Source organism: Lycium barbarum, chromosome 8, assembly GCF_019175385.1.
Source record: "Lycium barbarum isolate Lr01 chromosome 8, ASM1917538v2, whole genome shotgun sequence".
NCBI classification, from domain to species: domain Eukaryota; kingdom Viridiplantae; phylum Streptophyta; class Magnoliopsida; order Solanales; family Solanaceae; genus Lycium; species Lycium barbarum.
In genome coordinates, this window is record NC_083344.1 from 97978190 (window position 1) to 97992662 (window position 14473).

The window sequence follows — 14473 nt, forward strand, 5'->3', positions numbered from 1 at the left end:
GACGCCTCGTCGATTGATTCGACGGGCCGTCGATCTCACCGTCGATGTTGTTTTGGTTATGACTTCTGAGAGGGCTCATTTGACGTTGAGTAGGATGGACCGTCGATTGAATCGACGGGTCGTCGAACTGAGCATCGAATGATTTCGCAGGCTAATACGAACAAATTCCATACACTTCTTTGGCCGTAGTGAAAATCATCACGTAGTTTGGGGTTCTCAGACTTCACCCCACATTGGCTTGGGTTAGACTAGGGAAAACAATTGGCGGGCAAAACAACTCTATGGTTGGAATGCCCTCCAAGCCATCGTGACACATAACGCCATACTTTGACATTTCATCAAACAGGTGGCGGGCAAAACAATAACAATATTATGAATGAGGTGTGTTTGTCATAATGCCCTCCGACTCGGCTAAAGATCAATGACCCAACATCCAAAAACAAACCACCCCCAGCAAAAAAATGAGCATCCCAGGCGAAATAATAGAAAAAACATGGAGCAATTGGAAGGCAAGCAAAAATAATCAAAACAAGCCATGGAATGCAAAAATCATCAAAACAAGGGAGCACACAATCCACGAATTCACATACCTTAAAATGGAAAGAATATGATTTCAGCTCTTAAGGAAGGAAAAACACCCGAAGAATCACTACTAGGGTGACACGCACACAGAGGGACAGAGTAATAGGGCAGGAGGGGAGTGGCGGTTGTGGGGTGGTGAAGAAAGGGGGAACGGTTATGGTAGTGGGGGAGGTGGGGAGAGAGAGAGAGAGAGAAACGTAAATGAAAATAAATGGGAGATAGAGGACACGACGTGGGTATAAGACCACTTATCTGAACTGATGCGTCAAAAGGACGAAGCGTCGATTGGTTCGACGCTTTGTCGAGCGAACCCCCCCCCCCCCCACCCCCACCCCCACCTTTTTTTATATATATATATGTGTGAAAAAGAGAGAAGAACGCCCGTCGAACTAACCGTCGATCAGTTCGACGGAGCGTCAAACCTGTCGTCGAATTTCCATTATTTCCAGTGACGAATCTTTCAGATGGTCCATTTCGACGGTGCATTCGACGTCTCGTCGATCAGATCGACATTCCATCGAATGTGTCGTGTAATTGCTTTCCTGGCAATTTCTGGGTTCAACACTTAGGTTCCTCAACACATCAACAAACATCAAAACAACACAACAACAAAAATCAACGAAATGAAAAAAAAATATTGCGAAAATGACCATGGGTTGCCTCCCAAGAAGCGCACAATTTAACGTCGCGGCACGACGTAATACCACTTTTGGTGTTAAGGTCCGGTGCCATGTTTCAACCGGTGAGCATAAAAAATCTTGTCCCCATCAACCATCCAATGGTAGTGCTTTACCCACTGGCCATTCACCCTCAAAGTACGCGTCCTATCGTCGGACTTTAACTCCATCGACCCATTGGGTGACACACTCACCAAAGTAAAAAGGCCGGACCACTTGAATTTCAACTTGCCCAGAAAGAGCTTCAACCTTGAATTGAACAGCAACACCGAATCACCCGGTTGAAAATCCCTCTTCAGAAGTTTGACATCATGATAGTGCTTCATCCTTTCTTTATACAAACTCGCACCCTCATAGGCATGATACCGAAACTCATCCATTTCATTCATTTGAAACAGCCGCAGCTTGGTTGCTTCGTCCCAATTCATGTTTAATTTTTTTAATGCCCACAAAACTTTGTGTTCAAGTTCAACAGGTAGATGACAAGCTTTACCGAACAACAACTGATAAGGAGAAGTACCAATGGGTGTCTTGAATGCTGTTCTATAAGCCCAAAGATCATCATCAAGCTTAGATGACTAATCAGTTCTGTTTGCATTAACCGTCTTGGCTAAGATGCTCTTTATCTCCCGATTGGAGACTTCGACTTGCCCACTAGTTTGGGGGTGGTAAGGAGTTGCCACCCTGTGCTGCACTCCATATTTCTCCAAGAGATTAGCGAATTGCTTGTTGCAAAAGTGAGTGCCACCATCGCTAATGATTGCCCTTGGAGTGCCAAACCTTGTGAATATGTTTCTTTTGAGAAATTTGGTGACACTGTTGTCATCATTGTTAGGCAATGCTACAGCTTTAACCCACTTGGACACATAGTCAACCGCAACAAGGATGTATCACATACCACGAGAACTCACAAATGAGAGCATAAAATTGATGCCCCACACATCAAATAGCTCAACCTCCATGACAAAATTCATTGGCATTTCGTGCTTCCTCCCAATTGACCCTTGACGTTGACATTGGTCACAAGATTTCACCATCAAATTTGCATCATGATAAAGGGTGGGCCAATAATAGCCACATTTAAGCACATTAGCTGTTGTGCGGTTCCCGCTGTGATGACCCCCCACGGGAGAGTCATGGCAAGCTTTCAAGATTTCCATGGCCTCGGATTTGGCCACACATCGCCGAATGATGTTGTCGGCACAAGTGCGGAATAAATAAGGCTCATCCCAATAGTATTGACGACTATCTCTAAAAAATTTCCTCTTTTGATAAGCCTTGATGTCGTCGGGGATAAGACTTGTTACCAAGAAGTTGGCGATACCTGCATACCAAGGGGCAACCTCACAAGATACAGCCAAGAGCCTCTCATCGGGGAAAACATCATTTAACTCAAGATTTCCACTCGGTCTCCCAGCTTCCTCAAGTCTAGATAGATAATCCGCAACTTGGTTTTCACAACCTTTTCGATCTTTGACCTCAAAGTCAAACTCTTGCAACAACAATACCTAACGAATCAACCGTGGCTTTTCATCTTTCTTTGTCATCAAATATCTCAAGGCCGCATGATCCGTATGAACAACCACTTTGGATCCAAGTAGATAGGCCCGGAACTTCTCAAACGCGTAGACAATGGCTAGAAGCTCTTGCTCGGTGACGGTATAATTCATTTGAGCTCCATTGAGGGTCTTGCTAGCATAATAAATTGGGTGCATGATTTTGTTGTGCCTTTGACCAAGCACCGCACCAATAGCAAATCCGCTTGCATCACACATGAGCTTAAATGACATTGACCAATCCGGAGATACAATAATTGGAGTAGAGGTGAGCATTTCCTTCAACTCATTAAATGCCTTAAGGCACTTCTCATCAAATGCAAACTTAGCTTCTTTTTCAAGAAGCTTACACATCGGGTTGGCGATCTTGGAGAAATCTTTGATGAACCGCCGATAGAAGCCGGCATGTCCCAAGAAGTATGAACCCCTTTGATAGAGATTGGTGGAGGGATCTTGGCTATAACATCAACTTTTGCTTGGTCTACCTCAATAACCTTCTCGGAAATCCTATGGCCAAGGACAATCCCTTCCTTCACCATGAAATGACATTTCTCCCAATTAAGTACAAGGTTGGTTTCTTCACACCGCTTCAATACCTTACCGAGATTGGCAAGACATTCGTCAAAAGAGTCACAACAACCGAAAAGTCATCCATGAAGACTTCCAGGAAATCTTCTACCATATCCAAGAAAATAGACATCATACACCGTTGGAAAGTAGCCGGGGCATTGCACAAGCCAAAAAGCATGCGGCTGAAAGCAAAAGTGCTATAAGGACAAGTGAAAGTGGTTTTCTCCTGGTCCTCTAATGCAATGTTAATTTAGTTGTACCCCGAATAGCCATCCAAAAAGCAATAATAAGCTCTTCCAGCTAGCCAATCAAGTATTTGATCAATAAAAGGCATAGGGAAGTGGTCTTTACAAGACGCGGTGTTGAGCTTTCGATAGTCCATATACACTCTTCATCTGGTAACTGTCCTTGTAGGAATAAACTCATTCTTGGAATTAGGAACAACAGTGATGCCCCCCTTCTTTGGCACACATTGCACCGGACTAACCCATGGACTATTTGTAATTAGGTATACAACACCCGCATCTAACAATTTGATTATCTCCTTCTTGACCACTTCTTACATAGGAGGGTTTAGCCTTCTTTGATGCTCTACACTTGATGAACTATCCTCCTCAAGTTTGATTCTATGTTCACAAATACCGGAGGGAATCCCCTTAATATCCGCAATAGTCCACCCAAAAGATCTTCGATAAGCCCGCAACACTTCAAGCACCTTTTCAGTTTGTTCCTCATTTAACAAAGATGAGAGAATAACCGGTAAAATATTATTTGGGCCAAGAAAATCATACTTCAAATGAGAGGTAAGTAGTTTGAGCTCAAGTTTTGGAGGCTCAATAATCGAAGGCTTAGCCGGAGGAGTGGTTCTTTTATCAAGATCAAGAGATAACTTCTTCGGCTCATAAGAGTACGAACCCCGGCCAATAAGAAAATTAACCGTTTCAATATACCCCTTCATGTCATCCGCCTCGAAGTTCACCAAAATAGCCGAAAGTGTTTCGTCAAAGTGCTCCTCCTCTAACTTATGATCCACCGCTTCGTCTACCACATCGAAAGAATCAATGACTGCATGCTCTCATAAGCACTAGGTAATTTAAATCCTTGTTAGCTTGGAAAGTTACCTCTTCATCATTGATCCGGAATTTTATTTCATTCTTTTCCGAGTCCATTAGAGCTCTCCCGGTGGCAAGAAATGGCCTTCCCAAGATAATTGAGACTTCTTCGTCAACCGCACAATCAAGGATGACAAAATCTACCGGCAATAAGAATTCTCCCACTTTAACAAGGATGTCATCAACAACCCCTACCGGTCTTTTGATGGTTCTATCAGCCATTTGGAGACGCATGCTCGTTGGTCTAGCTTTTCCCAAACCGGCTTGCTTGTAGATAGCTAGTGGCATCAAATTAATACTAGCCCCATTATCCCATAAAGCACGAGCAAAATCATGATGACTGATGGTGCAAGGGATAGTGAAAGCCCCGGGATCTCCCTTCTTCTCGACCTTTGATGACGAAATAATAGCGCTCACACGGTGGGTGACTCCCACCGTATCATGCTTGATTGGTCTTTTCTTCGTCAACAAATCTTTCAAGTATTTAGCAAATCCCGGCATTTCTTGGAATGCATCATGAAATGGGATATTCATTGACAACCCTTTCAATTGGTCGTAGAAGCGTTGACACTTGGCATCCTCCATTTTTTTCATCAATCTTTGTGGGAACGGGGGAGGAGATTTATATGTTTGAGTCAAGGGTTTAATTTCTCCCGTGACCTTGCTCTTTTGGGTGCTACCACCAGTAGATTTTTCAACACTTGGCTTCTCGTCACCCTTGAGAACAATAGGGTGTGCCTCCTTCTCTTTCTCAATAATAATAGGCACTTCAATTGGTGCCTCCAGTTCTTCTTCAATTTCTTCCTCAATAACCTTATCAACAATCGGCTCAACAATGATAGGTTCAACCACTCTCTGATTTACCGCATTAAGGATTTTTCCACTTCTAGTAGAAATAGCTTTGCATGAGGCAATGTGATCACCTCCACTACCCCTTGGGTTCGGAATTGTGTCACTAGGAAGGCCCTCTCTTTGTGGTGGATGTTGCTCACGAGAAAGATCTCGCATTTGTGACTCAAGTTTTTGAATCGAAGCGGTGTGAGAGCCTACCACTTCGGTCAAATTTTCCATTTTCTTGTCACTCTTATGTTGGTTGTCCAATATATTTTCAAGCATAGATTCCATTCGAGAGGTCCCTTGATCATTGGAAGGACCCTCTCGCCAATTTTGAGAGTTAGAAGAACGGCCCTTTGGTGGAACATAGGCATTGGAATTCCGATTACCATAATTGTTGTTGTTGTAATCCTTCCTGTCCGAACCACCATATTCATTTCGGTCGTATTGATTGCTTTGTTGTTGGGGTCTCCATTGCTTTTGATAACCCCCTTGAAAGTTATCGATATAATTAGCATCCTCACGTTGTGGCTGCCCCTCTAGATAAGTTTCCTCCGAGACTTGGTACATTCCGAGAGCATGATATGGCATCTCTTCGACAATATTCACACTTTTAGTTTCTTTCTCCGCAAGCCTCTTTGACAGCAGATCCACGGTGGTTTGCAATTGAGCGAAATCATGATCTCGCTCATGATTTTCTTTGGCCACCACGGCAACAGAGGGACTAACATATGACAAGATTTCACTATCACTTGAGTGCCAAGCTTGATTGTGGGTGGTGAGCTTATCGAGCAACCTGGTGATACTAACAAATGATTTGTCCATGAAGCATCCCCCAGCTGCAGTGTTGACAGCAATTTGATTCATTACATCTAACCCCTTGTAGAACTTCTCGGTGAGAATAGCATCCGGAAATCCATGAGTTGGAGATTGATCTAGATAGTACTTGAAACGCTCTCATGCCGAATATAATTGTTCCCCCGAAAGTTGTTTGAACTCAAAGATCTTATCCCGAAGTTCAGCCTTTTTGCTTAGTGGGAATCACTTCTTCAAAAATGTATTGGCTAACTCGCTCCAGGTATGAATAGAATTACTGGGGAGCTTTTCATACCATTCCCTTGCTTATCCAGCCAAGGAATATTTAAAGACCCGTAACCGAAGTGCATCAGCAGAAACAACACCTTGGGATTGTTGAGCACACACATGCAAGAAGTTCTTCAAATGTCGGAGTGGACAATCCTCCGAAGAATTTCGGAAATAATCTTCAAGTTTCAGCAGCTGATAGATAGAACTATCAATTTTGAAAGTAGCATTTCCAGTCCTAGGAGGAACCACAGCAGAAGCATAATCAGCTTCATAGATGAATTTCGCAAATATATTCTCATCTTCATCCTCTTCTGGTGCAGGTGGGTTCACTTGGAGTCCTCCTTGGTTTCCTTGATTCCTATTCTGTCTTCTTGCCATGTTCACCTGTTTCACCACAACAGCAAACAAGGTGTGATGGAATAGAAAAAGTTTTAAAGAAGAGTACACAACAATCAGCAATTTCAAAATCGTATTCTCCGGCAGCGACGCCAAAATTTGATATGCTCAAATTACACCTATTAATGGCGTAAAGCGGACGTTGTCAAATATAGTAACCCAAACAAGGTTGGGGTCGAATCCCACAGGGAATATGAAGAGAAAAGGGTACTAATTGCATGCGATACTAGTCTTTAAAGACTTTAATCCTATTCCGAATAGTTGAAAAAGAGATTTGCTTTGTATTAGCTATTTTGAAGTATTTGGAATTTGTTTGGATTGGGAGAACCAAAGTTGTGTCCCCGCGATGATTAGATGTTATGCTATGGGTATCAATATGATATATTTCTAATGGGTCGGGGTTTTGTATGCACTTAATCTCTAATGCACTTTCTAATATTTTCCAATAGTTAGAAAGTATTTCTTTTCATGATTTTCCCAAATGCAGAAAAGTTGTAAATAAGATCGATTAAATATGCTAAGTAGAACTCATATTATCCCTAAGCGAGTTCATTAAACGAGGGTTAGCGCCCCGAGTCCTTGTTATATTATTTCAAATCACACCCTAGTTCATCTTTCCAAATAAACTAGGGTTTGTGCATGAGCAAGTGTTTGCAACCACTAACGAACAATGAATGCGAGAAATAATAAAATACATCACAACCCATTATATATATATATATATATATATATATACAATGTTAGACACCCATTACATAGAACCCATCATTTGGGTCCACAACTTTGATTAAAGAAACTACTCACACATTATGGTCTCAAAAGTAGTAAGCAATAAATGAGACATAAAGCTTACAAAGTGTGATAAATATGATGAAAAACGGAATCTTGTTGTTTTCACTAAGCTCCAAAAGGGGAGTATTCAATGCTCACCTGATACGCTCAAATTACACCTATTAATGGCGTAAAGCGGACGTTGTCAAATATAGTAACCAACAAGGTTGGGGTCGAATCCCACAGGGAATATGGAGAGAAAAGAGTACTAATCGTATGCGATACCGGTCTTTAGATGCTTTAATCCTATTCCGGATAGTTTGAATTGATTGTTGAATAATGTAATTTAATACTTTGACTTAAAATGTAATTAATGTGAGAGAGAGAGACTAAGGTTGTGCTCCCCAATTTGATTAGATATTATGCTTCAGGTTTCAAAGTGATATACTTCTAATGGTTGTTCTATGAATATGCACTTGGTCTCTTAAAGACTTCTTAATGTTTCCCAACAGTTAAGCAGTATTTCCTCTTTATGATTCTTCCGAATATAAAAGAGTTACAATCGAAGAGCGACCAATGATGCCAATTTAGACTTATTCTTATTCCTAAGTTAGTCTATTAAACGAGGGTTAACACCTCGAGTCATTGTTATTCAATCTTACCAATATTGACTCTCTTTCCCAAGAAAAGTCAATATAATGGCTTCGGCTAATGCTTGCAATCATTACCCAACGTTACAACTCAAAGATAGAATAAATAACAACAACCATTATGCATATATCAATAATAGAAACCCATTCACATAATACCCATCATGGGATTCACAACCTTAGAATTGAAATTAGCTACTCATAATGTTTCTTGATAGAAAAAGCTTAAAGATTAACATAATACACTTACAATACTAATACAAGATGGAATGAGAGTGAAGTTGTTGCCTTAAATGCTCCAACCACTTCAAGATTAAAAACCTAGGGTTTATGCCTCTAAAATAAAATCTGAATCTTGAATTAAAACCCTACATTATGTATTTATAGAGCCAAAAATCGCGCCAAGTTTCTGGACAAAAATGCCCTTACGCCGCATTGTTACGGACCGTAACTCAGGTTACGGTCCGTCCTTCATTTCGTCATTTGACCACTTTGACGTTACGACCACCATGCGACGGATCGTACCCTGTGTTACGGTCCGTCCTTCTGAAGCGTAAGTGGTGACAATTACTTGGCAACTCTCTGGAATTTTGGATGATGTTACGGTGAAGGGTTACGGACCGTAACATGAGTTACGGACCGTAACACTAAACCGTAACACTGAAGGTTTTATTGAAACTCTCTGGAAATTTAGCTCATGTTACGGACCGTAACATGAGTTACGGACCGTAACACTCCACCGTAACACTGATGGTTTCAATGAAAACTTTCTGGAAATTCAGGCCCTGTTACGGTTCAAAGGTACAGACCGTAACATGAGTTACGGACCCTGTTACGGTCCGTAACATGAGTTACGGTCCGTAACATGAGTTACGGAGCGTCGCTTAGCTCCAATTTGTCCGTTTTTTCAGCATTACTTCTCATTTCCAATCCTTAGTTAATCAACCCTATAAAACACAAAAATAACATAAGAAATAATGTAAAAATACTTAAAATCAAGCAACATGTCTAGTTATAAAGGCATAAAATGTGCTAAAATTCACGGCACATCAACACCCCCAACTTAAGCTTTTGCTTGTCCTCAAGCAACTACAACAATACTCGCTACTAACACACGACATCTTAGCAAAATAAGAATGACTACGGTGGGTTTGGCATGTGTTGTTAGCACGGACTCTTCGATCCAAGAAAAATATTTAGGCTCTTATCCATCTCCTGTTTGTGACACAAAACGCACATTTCAGAAAAATTTCAATTAACTATGCAACCTCAATTAATGACACAATCATAGTACGGGGGTCTCTATGCACATGAATTTCAACTTCCGGAAAGCCAGTTACTTTGAAACCTACAATCCTCATGCCCTCACATAGACCAAAGAATGTCCCAACACACATTTACGACATAAATGTGACAGAAGACTAAAAAGACAGAAGAACACTCACACTCACAAAGAAATTTGCATACCATGCGTGCACAAACCATAGGCTTGCCTTTATTTTCCATGCATTCAACTCTGAACAATTTGATCGTGATCACATTAGGACTTTTTGGGCTTGTAACGTTGGCTTAGGCACGGGTAGGATGAATATTTGGGTATCGGTGACTCACTCTCCTTGACACTTCTTTTTGACTTCATTCATCATTCTTCCTATCATTTCCGACCCTCCATCTTTAGCGTGGATTTATTTAGAACTTATATACCTATATGCTGAATTATGTCCCTTTATATTCGTGATCACCCCCAACAGGCCTTTGGCCTCATTTTCCGCATCTTGACTTATCACCCCCAACTTAGGCTTTTAGCCTCATTTTTCGCACTTTTGACTTGTCACCCCCAACTTAGGCTTTTAGCCTCATTTGTCATTCTTCCGTGTCAAGGAGGGACTTGGTGCCAAATGGGATTATTCACAGAAGGGAAATAGGTTAGTTCATGGTTAATCGAAGAAAAAGTCTATAGGCTCAAAAATGGGAGACTAGGGATCATTTTCTGTACGGGCCAGGCTCATTTAAGATACTTGGGGGTTAATACAAAGAAAGCCTAAGATCACTTCACAATCAAATTCTCCTTAGAATTCACGCACGACCAACCGGGCAAGTTCTAGATTGCAAGCATCATATGCAAATAGAAGCTAAAAACTCACCACACAATGGTATAAGGATTGTTTAAATATTCCGACTTCATTTCCGTTTGAAGATTTCATATGCATAAACACCCTTTCTTTGCAATGTCATTAAAAGAACCATACATGTCAATATCAACAACTCATTTTTGATGTGTATCACAAATTATTTTTCGGAGGGATATCATTGAACTTGTAAAAACCATTTATATCTATGCTAGAAACACGGACCACTACCACTTAAGTCATCATTAATTTACTTCTATATTAAACATCCTAAACATGCTAGGTTTAACATACACATAGCATTCTTCGGGAATAGAAACACATAGCAAAGAACAGCCGAAGAACGTCCTAACACATACTTGCTAATAAAAATAATACCAACAAAACAAAACAATAACAATTGTCTTAAACACATGCTTATTATCACAATTTTTGGGATAAAATACCCATCAAAACAAAAAATACTAAAAACAATCTCCAGTATACTAAAACAGCAATCCCAACAACCAATCAGTAAATACTACACCCCCAACTTAAAAGCATGCATTGCCCTCAAAGCATCAAGATAACGCATTAAAAAAATGGAGGGCCTCCCTGGAGCGCACTAGGCACTCGGATCTGTCGCAGCATCATGGGGTGGAGCAGTGGGTGGGGGAGAAATACGGTGAGCCGGCTCAATGGGCTGAGCTGAGCTAGAAGTAGCTCCTGCGGTGTCGGAACTTAACCGGGACTCCTGGCGGATTCTTTTCAAAGTACGCCGCTCCTCTTCCTCATTCTGTGGGCGCAACTCAGCATATGGATCAAGACTTTGGAGAATGGGCTCGAGATCTGGCGATGCTCTGCTTCGCTTCCCTTTGTCCACAGAGGGGATATCCTCCTCCAACTCCTCGTCGTGCTGTTCCTCAACCGTGTCTTCGTTGTCATCATCCCCTAGTAGGCTCTGAACCGGCTGGTATAGGCTCTGTACCAACTCCGTGTGTACTTTAGGAATCTGGTCTGTCGCCACAGCCACTTCCTGGGCCTTCAATTTCTGCACATCATCCTTGACAGACCGCAACTCACTCCGAATAGCGCCCAATTCCAATTTAGGGTGTGTCCTAGTCAGCTCAGTCATCCTGCCTTCAATACCATCTATTCGGGAGTGGATTTGTAGGTGGTCCGCAGCCATTTGTTCTTTTATCGGTCGCAGCGCTGCATCAATAGCCCTTTTTGTGTATAATTTTAGCTCAGTCATGATCTGCTTGACCTGCCTATCTGTGCGATCCGCTTGCAGGACCACTGCCCCAAAATTGTCCCGGTTGAACATCATTTTTTTCGCAAGCTCGGGTGGGACTCCTGGTGTTGCCTGCGGTGGTGTTGGGCTTGCTCCAGTGGAAGAGGTAGGACCACCCGAAGTAGGTGCGGCTGGAGGTGGCATAGGCTGTGTAGCATGATCAGCCGGTGGAGCCTCAGAATCTGTGGGCTGATCCGCAGCAGCTCCCTCTTCACCCATGATATCCAAGGGTATAACATCTGACCCCGTAGGCCCCTCCGGCACCTCAGAAACCGATGCAGAAGGCAACGAACCCTGGCTGAACACCTCATCTTTCCCTTTTGTGATGTCATAAATATGGCTGACAATCACACTGCGATCGATATGGGGTAGGGGTTCTGGTTCTGCATGCAAGCATAGTAGCGTAAGCAGGCATGGATGAATGAGGGAAGTGGCCGGCTGGGTGGCTCTCTCTCGGAGGTCTTCGGCTATCAGTCGTCCGAAGTTGATCTTATATCGCGACATTATGGAAGCCACAAGAACAACCCTGTTTAGAGTCAAATAATTATCTGATTGGGTAGGACGGATGCGAAACAGAACAATTTGCCACCAAAACTTTGCCTCTGGCGTTAGGGTGTTTTTCCAAATCCGCGTGGTGGCTGTCAACTTTGGCACTATGGCCCATTCAGGATCTGTTGTCCGTGCAATAACAGAAGCTACCCATTTTCGGACGGGGATTGTATCCTTCTGTTCAATTTTGTAGGCAAACTCCCCTTCTTCCGCTGCTGTAGGCTCTATATAATCTTCCCCGAATAGTGTTTTATTTATAGCCGATGGAGAGACATCTATATTCTTTGTCCGGAATACAACCTCATTCATTGCCGGTACTTGAGTTGCTCGCTGCCCTTTCTTCACTACTTTGAATACAGCTGCCCCATATGAAGCGTAGAATTCCCTAACAAAAACCGATATGTAGGACCCAACGGGGTTTTTCAAAAACTCCAACTTGTGGAATCGGATAGTATCACTAATGCCGGGATATCCTTCTATTCCATCGAAGATGACATTCCGTTCCTCGAAAATACTCCGCCTTGGGTCCATTCCCTCACCTTTTACCCGCTCACACCCCTTGTTATACAAATCTTCAGATCCCTCCACATTAAACCGGAGGATCTTCTCAGTCATAGCTTGCAGCTGAATGTCAAGTTTCCTTCTTTCCTGTTCGCGCTCTTTTTCGCGCTCCTCCGCAGTAGGCTGTCTAATGGGTGGTTGAGGTCGGTGTGTTGGTGTGATAGCCCGCTGGGGTTCACTTTGGCTCGACGAACTCGACGAGCTCGACTCTCTTAACTCCTCAGTCGAGGAGGAACTTTCTGATTGTGGGTCTGGTTGGCTGGGTGCAACTGGTGCGGGTGGCTTGCTAGGTGCGACCGGCCTCTTTTTAGGCCTGGCGTCCTTGATCAAATCGTCGTCGCGCAGCCGTGAGGTTACCTTGCTTGCAGCACGACCTTTTCCTTTTTGCGCGACCTTAGGTGAAGCCTTCTTTGATTGTCGTGGTTTACCCATACCTGTGGAAGGAAAAGTTAGATATGATGTACGAGAAGTTGTAAAAATTTTACACCTTATGAATTTAAGCCAAAGACTTTAATTAGGTCAGGTACCGTAACATAGTCGACGGACCGTCGATGGTGTTACGGGCCGTATCTTCATCCGTAACTGAAATGGTTCAATTAAGCAAAGGGACCGTAACACAGTCGACGGTCCGTATCGTAGGATACGGTTCGTAACGTCTCACCGTAACATGATCAAAATTTTCAGAAAAGTTACTGGAAATTTGAGAGGTGTTACGGTATGATGTTACGGTCCGTCACTCGTGTTACGGTCCGTAACACCTCACCGTAACGTCTGTCAAAATTCCAGAAGGTTTTCATGGAATCCATCGATGTTACGGTGTGGTGTTACGGTCCATAACGTACGTTACGGTCCGTAACACATAATGACGGGCAACAGATTAGCAAACAAATGACTTGGCCAAATTTTTTCGTTTTAAGCACGAGGCCAAGATTTTCGACTTAATGTCCCATGGGTATGTTGTAAAACAATATTATATCCCCTCACATGCCTCGGGTTACTCAGACTTCACCCGGTTTTATTAAAGTTTTTATTGGGGACTTTTATCGAACAGTTGGTGGGCAAACCGATTTAGTAATTTCACAAATGAAACCTTTAACCGGATTTGCCCTCCAATTCAGTGGGAAGCAATTGCTCGTGCCCAAGAATCTTTTAAACAGCACCAATACCAATCCCAACCCCCAACCATTGTCAAATCCCCCATAACTTATCAATTGAAATTCAAACTCAACCAACACAGCCCAAAACACGAATTTCAACGCATATTATACGAAATTACTCATGAGCATCATAGAACTCGCATTGATAGCTAAAAGAAAAGAGCAAAGACATGTAATACCTGATCGTTGGCGATTGTAAGGATGAAACTCAAACTTACAACAGGGATTGTGATAAGAAGATAGTAAAGAGATTTTTAGAGAAATATGGGGGAGAATGGAAAGATGAAGAAAGGAGGATGTGAAGAAGAGAAGAGAGGATTTATGAGGGAGAGGGAGTTGAAAAACGTTTTAAGAATCCTTTTAATTTGAAATGGGAACCGTCGGTAATGTATTTAAACATTTCCGACAATTACGTTACCTGTTACGGACCATATCCTGAGATACGGACCGTATCTTGTGTTACGGTCCATCAAACGACCCCGTTTCACTTATTCATTAATGACCTGGCAGTCCAATCGACGGACCGTAACTCGTGTTACGGTCCGTATCACCTGGCGTAACATGTTGAAA

General features: G+C 42.5%; 1 long non-coding RNA gene and 1 other non-coding gene across 2 annotated transcripts in view; both read left to right on the forward strand.

The window, feature by feature from the left end:
• Positions 1 to 14473, forward strand: part of LOC132605166 (uncharacterized) — a 36000-nt gene that overhangs the window by 11693 nt on the left and 9834 nt on the right. The gene's annotated exons all lie outside the window — the stretch shown is intronic.
• Positions 6245 to 6351, forward strand: LOC132608464 (small nucleolar RNA R71). Its single transcript, XR_009570383.1, has one exon. It is a non-coding gene; the product is annotated as a small nucleolar RNA R71 (small nucleolar RNA).